This window comes from Mya arenaria, chromosome 15 (assembly GCF_026914265.1).
Source record: "Mya arenaria isolate MELC-2E11 chromosome 15, ASM2691426v1".
NCBI classification, from domain to species: domain Eukaryota; kingdom Metazoa; phylum Mollusca; class Bivalvia; order Myida; family Myidae; genus Mya; species Mya arenaria.
In genome coordinates this window covers 39,422,961-39,441,694 of record NC_069136.1, presented here as the reverse complement: position 1 = coordinate 39,441,694, position 18,734 = coordinate 39,422,961, and the positions used below count along the sequence as shown (strand labels likewise).

General features: G+C 36.4%; 1 long non-coding RNA gene across 1 annotated transcript; it reads left to right on the top strand.

Annotated features, from left to right (window-relative positions):
- Positions 1 to 14,674: 14,674 nt before the first annotated feature.
- On the top strand, positions 14,675 to 16,700 carry LOC128219540 (uncharacterized). The gene is made up of 3 exons (XR_008258572.1): positions 14,675 to 14,762; positions 15,525 to 15,545; positions 16,626 to 16,700. It is a non-coding gene; the product is annotated as an uncharacterized LOC128219540 (long non-coding RNA).
- Positions 16,701 to 18,734: the final 2,034 nt, after the last annotated feature.

Here is an 18,734-nt window from a genome sequence, read left to right as displayed (position 1 = left end):
CGTGATAAGCATGAGCACTGAGGTGAAAGATGTGAACTGACAGGTGCATGTGTCGGCCCTGATAATTACCCCATGATTGTTTGAAGTCAAAAACAAACTCCATAGGGCAGATATAAGTAATCGGGGAAATACTGACGTCATATGACGTCGGAATAAAGTATCCGTACGCCGTGGCAGTATCCAGGAATGGAACCAGGATTGCCATCACCAACGCTGAACCAAGCAAAATAATCAAAACTGTTAAAGTAACATTCTTATCTAAAATCAATGCATACACATGTATAACAAACATAAATTTTGAGAGATACACCTTTTACTACTTACTAAATAATGCATTTATGGAAAATATTAATTACTGATAACAAGATTTAAACCGTGTAACTAATAGCTGAAGACGCACAAATATTAAATGACTGGTGAGTGCTAAAATATTTACAGTGATCAACTATCGTCTCATAAGGTAGAAATACCGTGTTTTCTGCACATTTCTTTCAAATTAAACTCAGTAGCCTTCATAAGAATCACTGTTTTTGATATTTATTAATCATTTTGGGTAAATAAAAAAAACTGAATTAATTGGTACATCTTATTTGGGAGTAAGAGTGCATATTTAAGAATTGTATTTTAAGATCAAGAACTAGTTTACGTATTTTAAATATGTTAAAGTGTATTCCTTCAGTAACTCAAGGGTCAGTTTATGACTTGGAGCATATATCTTTTAGCATTAAAGGGTAATATTGATTTACAAGTGTGTGATAGGATAATAATTAACTCACTTGTGTAAAAAAATCGACTATGGCTGCGCTTAGTGAACCTCCAAATGACCACGTCATTCCATCAATGTTGTATTCTTTTACATGTAAATGTACGTCGAAAAAGTATAAGATACGGAGCTTCATGATTGCATTGCAATAAAATATCATACTTGGTTATAATTTTGTCTCTTAGGCATATCGTTTTACGGAAAAAAGAATGGCCCCAAACGTTTCCATATTATAAGCAAAAAATGCGTTTTTATGAAATCCCATTCAAACTCTATCTATTGCAGTTTTTAAATCAATAATACATATCCAAAGAATGGTCTCCAGAAGTATTAAGACATAACGCAAAACATGAAAACACACGTCTACACGAGTTTGGCCATTGATCTGGTTGTAAACATTTTTTCACTTTCTGCTTATTTATCTCTGTTTGTATTGCGTTTTCCATGGTATAAGTACTGAAACTCATGCCAGAACTATGTTATATATATTGTCATGGTCACGTTTTAAATCACCAGTGGTGTTCTGAAATTGTAATATCCGTATTCGTAGTACTATGTGTTTTAATACTCACAAATTAGATGTAATATTACGACGTAAGAACCTTCCACAGTGCAAGAGTCGTCTGAGGGTCCAAAACACAACATGTTTAAAAAAATGTTTTGAGGTGCAATCGTTAGCAGGGATATTAGAGATATTACATAAACCTTTGCGACATGTTTAGCTGTGATTGGGAGTTCAGCAAATGTTACGGAAGAAGATTTTATCAAATTTTCAATTAAATGGCATTTGCGTTTATCGGAAGTGTTATTATACAAAATGACTATGCTTTTGTGTCAAATAGTCAACACTACCCAATCAACAATGTCTCTTGGCTTCGTGGTAATTACAGCTATTTCATGAGATGTTTGATAATTTTGTAATCAGGAAACGAACTTCATTATTTTTTTTCGTTATTTTATTGAATATCTTTCTGTTTTGATAATATTTGATCAAGAAACAACAAGTCATTGTTGATTAGGAAGTCTGGGGCATTTTAACATAAAAACATTGTTTTATTGTCAACATACTTTTTTGAAAAAGCAACTTCTTTTTATCCGAAATCTGATAAAATCTTCTTTCGTAAAATCTGGTGAACTTATGACCCCAAAAAATATTGCAAAGGATTTATGTTTCACTCCTGAAAAATATTGTTCCTGCAAACTAAATAAAACATGAACCCTTGAAACATTTTAATTGCCGGCCTTCCCTGTCCACTTTTGCACTTTAGAAGCCCCTAAGTGTGATACCAGTTACCGAATTTGGAAGGAAAATAATCCTACTCACTGGTCGTACTGATGCTTCGTCCTGTGTAATTGTTAATACATAAAATAATATGCGATTAGTTCTTATAACGTATTAAATGCTTATTGGGAATGATCTTGAGGACGACGACGAAAAGGATGATGATGATGATGATGATGATGAGGATGATGATGATGATAATGATCGTGAAGGTTATGATAATGATGATGGTAATGTTTGATGATGACGATGACGATGACCATCATGATGATAATGATGATGACGACGACGACGACGACAGCAACGACGAAGACGATGATGATGATGATGATGATGATGATGATGATGATGATGATGATGATGAATATGATGACGATGATGATGATGAGGAGGAGGAGGACGACGGCGACGATAATGAATGATAACGTTTATGATGATGATGATGATGATGATGATGATGATGATGATGATGATGATGATGATGATGATGATGATGATGATGATGATGATTATGATGATGATGAATGATGATGACGATGATGATGATGAATAATGAATGATGACGATGACGATGACGATGATGATGACGACGACGACGATAACGACGACAACGACGACGACGACGAAGACGATGATGATGATAATGATGATGATGATGATGATGATGATGATGACGAGGACGAGGAGAAGGATGATGATGATGATGATGACGACGATGATGATGATGAGGATGAGGAGGAGGATGAGGTGGAGGAAGAGGAGGACGACGACGATGAAGAATGATGACGACGACGATGATGATGATGATGATGATGATGTGATAATGATTTTGATGATGATGATGATGATGATGATGATGATGATGATGATGATGATGATGATGATGATGATGATGATGATGAGGAGGAGGATGATGATGATGATGATGATGATGATGATGATGATGATGATGATGATGGACATTATAGCTATGCCTTAAGTTTGTTAACATTTTTTATGTAGTTTTTTTCTTGATACCTATATCTAGTGATAAGGAAAGTGAAGGTGTTGAGTTCAGTCGGGTTAAGTTACATACTGCTTTAAAGATTTTACAAAAAAGACATATGTATTTTAAGCGCCATGTATTATATTGCAACGCTGAGACGACCATTTTGATCTGAATAGTTTTAAGAATAATGTCTGCTTACTTGTACTCTTTAAGGCTTTCGCATAAAACAATATCTTTACCGAGAAGAGTCACGATTCGATGCGCCGCACGTATTTTCGTCAGTAAAGTCGCAATACAATTAGTAACCGCTTGACGAAGAGCGCTCCCGGTCATTCCTGTGTTGATGAACGCATTACTTACTGCCCTGCCCCCTGGCGGACAATGGTGACACTATCTTGCACGGCCATCAAAGCCGCTGAAACACTCGCCTACTCGTTCAACCTTTTTTGTCTTAGTCTAGTTTCAGACGATCCTTAGTGCGTGTTTAACAGTACATTTCGCCTAAAGTTCGCGGCAGTGAAATCTAATGTTGGGATATATATGTATATAGGTACCTGTATTTCTAACATCCCGGGCGCCGGGCCAATGCACTACGGCTATTCATGCTATTAATGCTTAACAGCTTTTCACGTGCTAATGAAACAATAACCTGATTTCTCATTCAAAAATTAATGGTATGCTTTTGGCAAAATTTTCTTCGCGACCAGACATAAATTTCAGAGGCTATATCGCTTTACATTTAAACGCCTTTCGATGTGTTCAGAAAGGACATGATGTTATTTTTCCCGTCTCTCGTTGTCTAGTACATCAAATTTGACAGAAGCATTTAACCGTGGTTGGAAAAAGCTTTTATTATTACGTATTGTTTTTGGCACACCAAGAAACAATTTTATTTCTTTTTCAAAAACGCGCACGCTTATTTAAACAAAAAGGTTCATTTCTGGCTTTAGTTGAACATTGGTTACAGAAGGGTTAGACACGCGGCAGCATTGGCCATACGTCCGAGGGTCTAGAAATGATTAAATGTTGCTTTGACATTCTAGACAGGTTATAAATGGACACATTTAAGACAGAAGAGGCTTGTTATTTTATGTCATAGATGTCGACACGCTTAATTTAGTGCTTGCAGTCGAAAGGATCTTTCGTCCAGCTTTCGCGGTGGACATTATAAGATATACGAAAACCTCCATCGGGAGTGGATGTGAATAAAAATAATACAATATTACAATTGGAGTAACATACTAATTTTATTGAGATTAAAGTAAGGAAAAAGGCGGTTAAAATTGCCGTTAATTTACTTTCCGATTTAACTTAAACATTTGCGTCGTGATTTTATTGTGATTTCAAAGTGATACGAGGGATAATGTGCACCCTATAAGTATATAACTAGTACAGCGAACACGTTACATAATGACTCGAGATACCCCAGAGTGGGTGGAGCAGTTGAAGGGGGGTACGATGCCCCGCTCAGCATCCCGAGGGGCGGACGAATACTGGAGATCAACAAACTCGGTAAGTACAAGCTTCAAGTCTCAAATAACTCAATTAACAAGAAAACTATTGCCAAGTAGCATTAATATTATCTAGGCATAGCGTATTAATGATAATGATACCATGACCATATATTTGAAGAGTTGGGTTGAACATGCACTGAGGGTGTTTAGTGATACATTTGTCCGCCCAATGCCCTAGGAGTCACAGGTATGAGTCCGGGCTTGGGCACTACCTTACGGATACTTCTATTTCTTTTAACCAGTGCATTCGTGCATTCGCATTCGAGCTAAAACTATTTGATATAAGCTACGTATAAACATACAAACACTTCTAGATTCAGATTCCCATAAGTGTATTAACAATGGAAATCAAACGCTTATCATCTCGAACAAGCAAACAAACGCTCGCCCTTTTGTAAAACACTTCTCAGTAAGTGCCTGAGACCGATCTAAGCCGTGTGTGAGAAGTTTAAAGCCCATGTCCCTGTTCTATAATTTCATTAAAACATCAGACATATCAGAGATTGAACAAAGTTTGAATCATTGTTTTATTTAAAAGTACCATATGATGCAAGACGAATTCTTGGTAGCAGACGAATGTTCTCGTTGTTTGTTGTTGTTTTTTTTATCTCGACATATGTGAAATTGAAAATCAAGCGAGCTTAATTTATGAAAGCTTTGACCTCAATCCGCGCTTTCACCATTATGTGTGTTACAATGTTAATTAATTAGCAATCTTTCGTAATCTCTTAGCAATTGAACATGTAATAAATGGCTTGATTTGCAGCCAGGATGTTAAAAATTAAGCAAACCATATTATACAATTACTTTACATCATTTAAGGGCATGCTTCACACAACCAATTTCATGTAACATCGTGTTTCAACGATACGCGAAGACATGTTGTCGATGGCCCAGAACAATGTTCAGCTAACAGGACATCTTTGTGGGGAAAATGCAGCTAAAACAATTGTACTATGCAATATTAAAAAATCACGTAAAACGTAGTGAATTCTGATTGTTAAGGGATAACTTATAGTTTGAAAATAACTAGTGAAAAACCCTCATTTCAAAAGGTCAGCTCAAGCGGAAAACTTGTTCCTAGTGATTTGAAATTTAAGACATTTTTATCAGTGCATGTATGTTAAGGTGTTCAACTTTAATTCTTTATTATTAAGGGTGGTACTTATTGAAGCCCAATAGGCGATTCCATTGAATGTAAAAGTAGGTTATAATCTGAATCAGAATGAAAAGTAGCAAATAAGTCAGAATAGTTGAACATTTCTAAACACCTTTGTCCAATTATAAACAGTTTGCCAATGTAGAAAAATGGACTGTACATGCAACCCGCTTCATTGAGCTATTAAGAAGTTGGCTGTAACCTTGCTCTAAATTGGTGTACCACCACGGGGTATTTGATTGAACAAACTAAAAATGGAAGATAAGCATTTAAAGATGCACTCTTACTCCCAAATAAGATTTTCCACAATTAATACTATTGTTTTAATATTCCAAAAAGGATAAAAAAATGTCGAAAACAATGGTTATTATGAAGGATACGGAGGTGAAATTGAAAGAAAATGAGCATAAAACACGGTATTTCTACCGTTAAGTTATAAAACTATAGTAGACCACAGTCTACAATCTATGATAGTAAATCTTTTAGCATTCACCAATCATTTAATATTTTTGCGCTTTCTACTATTAAATACACGGTTATAATCGTGTTATCAGTAGTCAATATTTTCCATAAATGCATTATTTAGTAAGTAGTTAAAGGGCTTTATCAGTCAAAATTTATGTTTGTTATAAATTTGTATGTTTTGATTTTGAATAAGAGTGTCACTTTAAAATGGTGGTGACATTAAACGTTACTGCTTTTTTAGAATGTTAGTCGACATGGATCGTTTTATTAAACAAGACGTCAAAAAGGCAATGATATTCGATGACCGTAAGGAGATTTGTTTCATGTTGTCTGGTTCAGTAGATATTACATGGATCAAACACGCGAGATATGCCTAGTTCACATTCTTTCTCGTCAAAACGATTTTGGACGCTTGATATTCCTATATGTCACCCAAACAGATTATTTATATGTTACTAGGAACACCGTGATTTTCATAAATATCGCAACTTGGTGGTTTTGTCATTATTTTGTTAGTACCAGCTTTTTATAGCCGAAGTTTCCAACATGGATGCTAAAATTATAGAAATACTTTGAAAGTGGTCCAGCTGTTTGAGTATTCCATGAGTGTGACTGGACCGATGTGCTTATAGGAATTTGAAGCAATTCAACCCCTCCTTCTTGAATACTGATTTTTCCTTTTCCTACCCGAATCTTGAGATACAAATAACAAATATATTCTAAAAACCGAATACGCCAAATTATGAATTTCTGCGTATCGCGTATAAATCCCCTAAACACACGTATCAAAAAACGCAGCGGGGATCAATTAACAGTATATAAATCAACTCATTGCTTCGAATATATTGATGTGTTCTACTAAAATAGAACATCCGAGATGTATACGTTTGTAATAGTATTTCTGTGATTCTAGTCAGTCGGTAGACGAAGAACATTTGCCGTATACTAGAGTGGTTGGGGATAACGTTTTACCTTTCTGAACAAAACTAATTATCTTATGAAAGAAACAAACGATTTTTTTAGAAAATGCAAGTGTTTGTTGGAATCGAAAGGGATACAATAATGTTACGAAAGAGAAAAAATGTTGTTTTTTACCAAATGCAAGTCTTTGTTGCAAATAAAAAGAGATATAATCATGTTACGGAATATAAAAAATGTTGTTTTTTACCAAATGCGAGTCTTCGTTACAATTTAAAAGAGAAACAATAATGTTACGAAATAGAAGAGTGTGTCTCCGGGCCTCTAAAAACAACTGTCACTTTTCAACAGGTTTTGTGTAAGAACTAGAGACTACGCCTAAAAACATTAGAAAGTATTTGACAAATTCATTTGTTTCTCTGCCCGGGGCGGTCACTTCACTGGACAGGATGAAAAACTACATGACAGTAATATAACATGCATGAACAATAGTATTTATGCTGCCAAGAAACAATCGATATGACATATTACCTTAATAATGTTATCAAGATGTTGTATTTAACGGATTTTAATGAAATTTGATCAGGTGTAATAAAAAGATAGATACAATCCTGCACTGCCCCTGGGGTCAACGTCAGCATATCATCAGTTACGTGTGGGCATTTATGTGTATTCCGTCTGCTACTTATTTGATGTTAATCAATGATCTCTTTTAACAAATTGCCGCATTTTACGGTGCAATAAAATGCTACTGATGTAAAGATATAGCAGTAAAATGCATATCTGACTTTTGCACTCCGGGCCATGAATATCAACGACGTGTGACCACACATCGTAAACCTGGCTGTACCCTTATAAATATGAAGCTATATTAACAGATTAAATTAAATGCTTTCTGGTGACTTGAAACTTGAAATATGAATTGTATAAAAAGGATCATACCACTTAGTAAATAGTCGTAGCAAATTATATTCTATATTCGAGAAAAAATACGAATCGTTGGTTGAAAATATGAGCGCCCCAATTTCTCAAAACTTCTTAAGCTAAACAGGTTTAAGAAGCTTATTTCAATAAGCCAAGATACATACTTAAATTGAGTTTTGATAATTGAAAAATTGTTTATTGCGATTATCATAAAGATAATTCCTATCTGATGTATAAATAGTCTTAAGAAAGTAAATATTACGCAATTTATTGAAAAACAAAAATTAGCTTAATCCTGTTATAAGGGACTTAAGAAGATTCGAGTAATTGGGGCCGGTGATTATTATGTTTGTAAGGATTTAAGCTCTCATCGTGTTTATTTTCATAACGTCATGACCGCAAATGATCGAACATATAAAATAAACAACACGATGTGTCGTCACATCTCGTCAAAGCAAAGAAATTTAGAAAAGCATTTCAAGAAAGAAACAACCTAACAGGATGTCAATTTAAACTTGTCACTTTAATCATGATGGTTCATAGCTATGTTTGTTCCCATGTCCGCCTTGTATTCATGTATATCTTAGTGTTTCTTATATATGCATGGCCCTTTCTACGGGATCAGGGATTGACGATAGAGGTGGCAAAACATTAGGGCACAACCGTTTGACATTCGCCCCACTCAGAACCGAAATTTCAATGGTTAAACATGTTGGCAGAGGGGGGGGGGGTTATTCTCCAAAGAAAACTTTATTAATTTTTAGTCTGAAAGGGTGCATATTGGGCGTATTTTGACACCTTTTCCTACCGATATGAACATATTAAGTAGACTTGGACGATCCGGGTGCGCACCCCCCCCCCCCCCTTAACCTTCAATCTAAATCTGAATTTAATCAGAAATTTAAGAGTTCCCTCATACATATATACCGATTCGATACAAGCATAATAACAAATTCAGTAAAACTAAGATGCTACCGTTTTTTATTTGTGTCAGTAGATGTTTTTTTTGTGATTTAGCAAGATCACATGTCTTCATGCCACAGTGACGTCGACCTTATGAAATGAAATATTGTTATTGATGATATAGTTTAAACATGTTTGAAGTCCTAGTGCATCACTACATATAAAAATCAGTCATTATAGTACAATTTTGATATAAAACAGTTTTCACCTGTAAAGTCCTATAAAGGGGTATATACATATTGGAGTCGTCTTGGCAATTCACTTACGATCACTTCTAGTCAGTTTAGTTTTTAAGTTTTAAACTAAAACAATTAGATTTAAAACTTTTACTTGAAAAATGAAATAAATTATTTGATTTTTCAAGTAAAAGTTGTAAATCAAATTGTGAACGTCACTAAATATTGAGCTAAAATTCTCTATCTTACTATATGGTATCGCACCCACAGTGATTTGATGGGAATGAACTCATGCTTTTGGTGTCATTTGACCTGTACAAAATTTAGTGACATTTAACCTAAAATAAAAAAATTCTTCAAATTTATCAAAGGGGTCACTCCTACCAACTATTAAGCATAAAATAACCATGAATTACTGCAGTTTAACAATGTCAGAAAATCTCGAAATGCCTAAATTTTGCACAGGTCAAATGACACCAAAGCAGGAGTTCATTCCCACCAAATCACTGTGACCGCACCCCCGTTGATAAGATGGGCCCATACACCTTCTTCTCATATAACCGATGTGTGTTAAGTGCATATTTTCTTTTTGCACAATAATAACTGAATTCTGCTGGTAAAGATGTAGTTAAGGAAGGACACTTATCATGCTTCATGATGTTTATTACTCACAATTACATTAAACCTTAAAGCTTACAATTGTGGTTTGCTGTATGTCCGGCCTTGTAGTTTCCATTGCATTTAATACTAGTATTCATTGTGACACAGCATGTGTTGTTGTTGTTGTTGTTCTTGTTGTTGTTGTTGATGATGATGATGATGATGATGATGATGATGATGATGATGATGGTGGTGGTGATGATGGTGGTGGTGGTGGTGTTGGTGGTAATCATAAGCTATATTGAATATAATTTATTTCTTAGTATCCATTTTGGGTGGCACATAATGTCATCTAATTGTAAGCATTCTACCGCTGTTGTTGATTATGTTGTTGTTGCTGATGTTGCTGTTGTTGTTGTAATTGATGATGAATGCTCTGCTGTTATCATTAGCTATATTAAATATGATTTATTATTTTTCATAATTGTTTTACTGCTGGTTTCCGTCATTTTTCCTTTCGGGAGGGTGGACAAGCCACAGTTAATGACAGCTCTATTAATTAGCGCGGTGACTAACAACCAGTGGTTTGAGGAGGACTTCTTGCAAGCCTCATCAAACTTATAAGTCATTATACTTACCATGTACCGGACAACATTGTTTAACCAACTTATATTTATTTTGCTTTCTATGTCACTAATCGAGATGATCGCTAGCGGGTTTGGGGGGCGGGGGGGGGGCACCCGGCGCGCGCACTCTCTAAAATCTTTTTTTTGTACTTTTTATATCAATATGGGCGAAAAAAACACGCTTATAATGGAACATATGCTTTCGGTTCTGAGGGAGGGGCCCATGTCAAAACGTTGCGCCCCTACGTTGCGCCCCTCTTACGTGAATGCCTTGACCCGCCTCTGATAATGCCTCAAGGTATCCTGTGCAGAATTGTGAACTGTTGATGCTCGGTGACCGGATGGTTGTTTTATTTAATATTTTTTCAGAATAATTAAAGCTGCACTTTCACAAATTGGCAGTTTTTTTCTGTCTCAGAATCAGCTCATTTTGTCATCAGTGCCTTCAGTTTAATCATACATAATAAATCACAATAGAACAGATCTCAATTGTTTGTTAAACTGCCAAACATTTTATTTTTCCAAAAGCGTTAGTTACGATTTTAGCCAAAAACATCAATTTTTAATCATAAATATGAAAACGGTAATATGTTCAATTGTCAGCAGTCTTATATCACTGGCTGCCATACATTTACACCAAAAATGGCTCATTCCAAGACAAAAAAAAAATTAAAAAAAAATGTCAAAACAATCAATCTGTGAGAGTGCAGCTAAAATGTGTAGATGTAGAATACATTTATATCATACCGATACAGTATAACAAACACACTTTTTGCCCTGAAACATTGCAATATAGTTCATGTTCTCTTCCTTGATCAGGTAATATAAAAAAGAAAAAAATGCAAACAGTAACTGGATCTGTTACTTATTTTCGGTCATTTATTTTACATATTGGTAACCATGGCAGTAAGCAATTGTGATATGAACACTGCATGTGGTCACCAGGCATGTAACTGTTCAGGCTCATGGCTTATGCCAGCTGTATCGCTTATAAGGTTCACATTTAAGCATTTAGAAGAGCTCTGACAACAAAATATCCGTTAAGCCGATAACAACCGCCAAATTTCCAGTTAGTCATTCATAAGTTTTATTAAGTGAGTTATAAAGAAGCGTGCGCATGCGCGCTGGCCAGTACAAAGGCATTTGTCGGCATTTCGCACTGAACACTAAGAAGGTTAGCAGTTGTTTTTGGTCTTCTTAATAATAAGTCGGCCCCAGGCTGCGCCCGGCGTGACGCATTAATTGCTTAGAATACCAAACAGAAACACTAACTGTTACATATAATGCTATTCAAATAAATTGAGATAATTATGGTAAATGCATTGTCAGATTTTTGGCAAGGAAGTTAAGCCTCATTTTGAATGAATACTTGCATTTGCAGCATTTGAATTCATTTTTTGTGCGATTTGCCTGTCAGGTCAGGCACGGATTCAGCCCTGGACTTTATGAAGCCCCCCTCCCCAGCTGGTCTCGAAGATACGCTTAGGGGCGGGCTCGTCTTTTTTTCTTTAATCGTTAACAAATGCAGGGCTGATGTGTCAGTTTTCATGCGGAGTATTCCTTTATCAACAGATCAATACATCAGGACCTGACAAGCGAATGGCGAATTTTTTTTTTTTAAATGTAACCATTCTTATAAATATGAGGTTAAATGTATGTATCCACCAACATATATACACATGTATTTACGATTATAAACGGTCGGTCCCGGCACTTTTCCTCGAAATACCACAGTACTTTTCCTCGAAATACCACAACACACTGTCTGTAGTTGAACTACATTACACTTCTTAGAAGGTGGATAAAAGTCACATTCAAAATAAAATATTAATAGTTAAGTACATAAATAATTCATTTAGATATAAAGGAGAGCTGTTTTGAAACATTCTTGAAACAGTTTTCGTAAAAAAAAAAAAAATATTGTGAAACTCGTACACGGTTTTATGTGAGGCACGGCGCCAGCCAACATTAGCACTGGGCGCCACAGGATAGGAAATAAACATAGCATCGTGTTTTATGAGTTGTCAGTTTTAACGCTTAAAATAAAATCAAAGTTGATGGGACTCGTTCACCTTTTGTTGGGTTAGATATCGAACTGATTAATTTGGCTTATAGTGAATAAACTGCAACGGTGAAATGTCAATATTTTACATAAGAGCGTAATTCTTAATCGTTGAAAAAGTGACAAAGAAATCTCTAATTTCATAAAAGAGTAGGTAACGCTATAAAACAATGAATCATTGAAGTTTTTGATGTACCGAAGTATGTTCAAATACGTGTTTGCCAGTTGCTGCTTGGTCTTAAAAATACTCACTTTCAACATTTTTTAAACAAATTGTTGCCATCAAGAACGATTAAAGAACCTTTGAAAAGTAGTGGACTTGGAATAAATGTAAAGATTGAATGTGTTGTTTATTATGTGACTAATTACCCGTGTTGTTTTGAAAGCGTTATCACGTGGTCAAATCAGGGTCAGGGCAGGGCCCGATTAAGTGGTTGTCCATCTATCATCAACATCCACTCACCACCAGGTGCCTGAAGGCCGAGTGACGGGCTTCTTTTTTACCATATATGAGGATTTATCTTATATGTTTTGCCGAAATTTCAACGATTGTACTTTTTGTTAATGAAAGCGTTGTTTTTAATCGTCAACATCTGACAAAGGATTGCCGAACTTAATGAAGTACAACATTTATTATCTTTTATTTTGTTTGTTGTTGTAAAAAGATGATTTTGCATACATACTAGACGTTAACGTAGTATTACTCACGCGAGAGAAGATACTTCATGGACACCAACCACGAGCAAGTCGAGACTGGGCACTATGCGGTGTTAGAGCCACCAGCAAGTCGAGACTGGGCAGTATGCGGTGTTAGAGCCACGAGCAAGTCGAGACTGGGCAGTATGCGGTGTTAGTGCCACCAGCAAGTCGAAACTGGGCAGTATGCGGTGTTAGTGCCACGAGCAAGTCGAGATTGGGCAGTATGCGGTGTGAGAGCCACGAGCAAGTCGAGACTGGGCAGTATGCGGTGTTAGAGCCACGAGCAAGTCGAGACTGGGCACTATGCGCGGTGTTAGAGCACGAGCAAGTCAAGACTGGGAACTATGCGGTGTTAGTGCAAGTCGAGACTGTGCACTATGCGGTGTTAGTGCAAGTCGAGAATGTGCACCATGCGGTGTTAGTGCAAGTCGAGACTGTGCACCATGCGGTGTTAGTGCAAGTCGAGACTGTGCACTATGCGGTGTTAGTGCAAGTCGAGACTGTGCACTATGCCGTGTTGGTGCAAGTCGAGACTTTGTATTATGCCGTATTAGTGCAAGTAGAGACTGGGTACCATGCGGTGTTAGTGCCACTTTAACGAAACTTACGCCTGTAGTATATCTTACACTTTTATAGTTCACATTCATGACGGACAGACAATAATGGAGTGTCACAACGTCTGCCAGTATGTGTGTAACGAGATCCGTTGTAAATTTAAATTCACACAGACAGTTATATAAGTGTTTGAGAGTTGTAACTGTCAAAACATGTGACAATATACACCGGCAGAAACATGCTACAGTACGGAACAGATTAGTCTTAAAGGTCCGGGTTTCCTCTGTTCTTGACAGACTGATTTATAGAAGCACCACTCTTCTGTTGAAATAAAACACAAATGACAAGTGACATGTTATGCATACCGGAGCGAGTAATTATGATTATGAATTATTATGGGATAACAGTTTCATCAACTTATAAAGTACTATCAACGTTACTTTCATTGTATCGTCTGTGTTTTAAGTAACTTTAAGTCGATATGTATTGTATGACTTAAATAGTGCTTGTACAACTTATAGTATATATACATAAATGTATACATATATACACTATGTATCCCTGTAACATACTCTGCCGTAGTAAAAAATCTGCAATTCCCTTTGGCTTTTTACCTTTGCATTACCTGATGGACCCACACACTTGCTATTTTATTTAGCACGCTCTTGGTACCAGCGGGTTGTGTATCTGACTTTCACCTGGAGTATTTGAATAATTGGCATCACAGCTGCTGAATAAAGAAGCAAATGTGTGGTCTATTAAAGAAATTAATATCCAGTATAATTAATTGACCCATACCATTTTAGCTGCCTCGACGGTTCCATGGTGCCGAGTACGGTGGTGGGTCCCAGGGCAATGGGGGCTGGGCCCACAAATCCTCAACCCACTACGACTACACTGACGGTAACAACGCTGCCGGTGGCACAAGTAAATCGAGCTCACTGAAATCCTCAAAATTTTCCCGCAAGAAGGGCCTCTGGCGATGTGGCCTTCTACTATTGTTGATCCTGGGTGCCCTCCTGCTGGCTTTCGGCATAGGGCTGCTGGTGTATTATTTATTGCATTCATGTAAGTAAACATAAATGTGTGTATTCATTGTAGGAAATGTATATGTATGTAGATAGGCGTTTGTAATGCATATATGTGGAAAAAATAAGGTATAAAAAAATATGATTTATATGCGAAATTTAATGATTTTAAAAACAAGTTTAGAATCTCATTAAAACCTAGTGTGAATACTGAATCAATCCCAACCATTTTTGCTTGCTGTTTGGATAAAAGTTGTGTTGCTATTCACCAAAAACATATCATTTACTATTTCAAAGCTGCACTCTCACAGAATGAACATTTTGACAACTTTTTTTTATTTTTTGTTTTGGAACAAGTCAATGTTTGCGAAAATCCATGAGAACTAGTTATATAAGAGTGCTGACAAAAAATTAGATCCCAAATTGTTATATTTAAGTTCAAAAATTAATGTTTTATGCATTTTTCTTAAACAGTTACTAACGGTTTAAGCCATAAAACATTAATTTTCGAACGGAAATATGAAAACCTACGATCTGTTTTTTTGTCAGCAATCTTATATCACTGGTTTGCAGATATTTACGCAAATATTTGCTCTTTTCAAGACGAAAAATAAAAAAAAAGTTGTATATTTGTGAGAGTGCAGCTTTTAAGGCTTGATTTTACTTTAGTTACAGTTTGCAAGTAGCTCTCTAAAACAATTGAATTACTTCTTTTAAATTTTAAACTTGAAGAACTGTTATTTCAAAAACTTGTAATATATAAATTTACAATTATTGATATATGATTTTAATATCTTTTCAGCACCAGAATTTGCCAGCTATCGTAAGTACTCTATGTAACAGTCATTAATTTCTCTTGCTCATATGCTTAATTCTTTGTTAAAAAACATTATACAACAGATGTTAAAACAAAACGCAGATGTAATGTTGTTTGGTGAACAAGATTTGTACTCATGTTTAATTTAACAACATTTGACAGAATGTTCAGACAATGGAAAGTTGGACAAGACAGCGAGGCATTCCATGTCCGTTACACATTGCTAATGACTTTGTTTACGTTAAATATTTAATATTTTTGTAAAAAAGACAACTGGACTATGATTAAGTACTTATTCAAAACTGTATTATTTGACAGATCAGAAAGACAGTTTGTTAAGATAATTAGGAAATTAAAGTTAGCATTATGTTAAATGTAATGATGCATGATAAAAGGCATACAAGTTAGATAATTTATGTATCCTAATTGGTAAAGCCACAAGGTAACAAGTGATTCATTTTGAAATATGCATAAATGCATATTTTGTACTCACATATTTCAAAACCAGAGAAAGAATCAGAGTACAAGGCATTTTAAGTTCTGTACACAAATTACTTTATATTTATGCATCCTGCTGATAGGAATAGTTTGTCCCCAGGAAAAACAAAATGTTATAATAGAACTCACAATTCACTGCAAATTGAATCACTAAATAGCAAGTTAGCTAATATAATAGTCTTGTATTTAAAAATCCTCTCATTTTAGTTAAAGTAAAATTGTTCAATGATATTTGTTCTGCATCAATTTAAATTTTACATTCTTAACAAAAAGGTATCATTTCACTTGTGGCCACGCCACTATTTGGTCATTGCAGCTAGTGTATTTGTGCTTTTGAAGTTGTTAGGTGGCCTATTTAGCAATCTTTCAGAGCCAAGGGAGCTTAATTGTATTATAGTAATTTTGGTAATTTTGGTATCATAATCACATATTCTTTCTCTATATTACATCAAACCATTTCAAGTATTAAAAAAATAATATGGGTTCACAAGGCTTCCAAAGTTCACATATAAAAAGATTGAAACTTAGCCGCAAGTATAATATAGGGAAAAATATCTAACTGCGATCCTGTTCTCCCATGTACTTCAGAGACGACGACAGCCCCCACTGATGTTACGCTTCAGAACGTGCCGTATAATGCTAATATGGCCAACTCCTCTTCGGCTGAGTTCCGCAATATTGCTGATCCCTTTTGTAAAGAGGTAAATCCTATGCTGATTTTATGGTGATTTTGTTTGGTAAAATAACACATGAGTTTTCTAAATGATAAATATACATGTACAGGCACATAATACCAAAACACAAGAGGAACAAAACACCACAACACAAGAGGAACAAAACACCACAACACAAGAAGCATATAACACCACAACACAAGAGGCACATAACACCACAACACAAGAGGCACATAACACCACAACACAAGAGGCACATCACACCACAACACTAGAGGCACATAACACCAAAACACAAGAGGAACAAAACACCACAACACAAGAGGAACAAAACACCAAAACACAAGAGGAACAAAACACCACAACACAAGAGGAACAAAACACCACAACACAAGAAGCATATAACACCACAACACAAGAGGCACATAACACCACAACACAAGAAGCACATAACACCACAACACAAAAGCACATAACACCACAACACAAGAGGCACATCACACCAAAACACAAGAGGCACATAACACCACAACACTAGAGGCACATAACACCACAACACAAGAGGCACATAACACCACAACACAAGAGGCACATAACACCACAACACAAGAGGCACATAACACCACAACACAAGAGGCACATAACACCACAACACAAGAGGCACATAACACCACAAAACAAGAGGCACATAACACCACAACACAAGAGGCACATAACACCACAAAACAAGAGGCACATAACACCACAACACAAGAGGCACATCACACCACAACACAAGAGGAACAAAACACCACAACACAAGAGGAACAAAACACCACAACACAAGAAGCATATAACACCACAACACAAGAGGCACATAACACCACAACACAAGAGGCACATAACACCACAACACAAAAGCACATAACACCACAACACAAGAGGCACATCACACCAAAACACAAGAGGCACATAACACCACAACACTAGAGGCACATAACACCACAACACAAGAGGCACATAACACCAAAACACAAGAGGCACATAACACCACAACACAAAAGGCACATCACACCAAAACACAAGAGGCACATCACACCACAACACAAGAGGCACATAACACCACAAGAAATGAGGCACATAACACCACAACACAAGAGGCACATCACACCAAAACACAAGAGGAACAAAACACCACAACACAAGAGAAACAAAACACCACAACACAAGAAGCATATAACACCACAACACAAGAGGCACATAACACCACAACACAAGAAGCACATAACACCACAACACAAAAGCACATAACACCACAACACAAGAGGCACATCACACCAAAACACAAGAGGCACATAACACCACAACACTAGAGGCACATAACACCACAACACAAGAGGCACATAACACCACAACACAAGAGGCACATCACACCACAACACAAGAGGCACATAACACCAAAACACAAGAGGCACATAACACCACAAGAAATGAGGCACATAACACCACAACACAAGAGGCACATAACAACAAAACACAAGAGGCACATAACACCACAACACTAGAGGCACATAACACCACAACACAAGAGGCACATAACACCAAAACACAAGAGGCACATAACACCACAACACAAAAGGCACATCACACCAAAACACAAGAGGCACATCACACCACAACACAAGAGGCACATAACACCACAAGAAATGAGGCACATAACACCAAAACACAAGAGGCACATAACACCACAACACAAGAGGCACATAACACCACAAAACAAGAGGCACATCGCACCACAACACAAGAGGCACATAACACCACAACACAAGAGGCACATCACACCACAACACAGGAGGCACATAACACCACAACACAAGAGGCACATAACACCACAAAACAAGAGGCACATAACACCACAACACAAGAGGCACATGACACCACAACACAAGAGGCACATAACACCACAACACAAGAGGCACATAACACCACAACACAAGAGGCACATAACACCACAACACAAGAGGCACATAACACCACAACACAA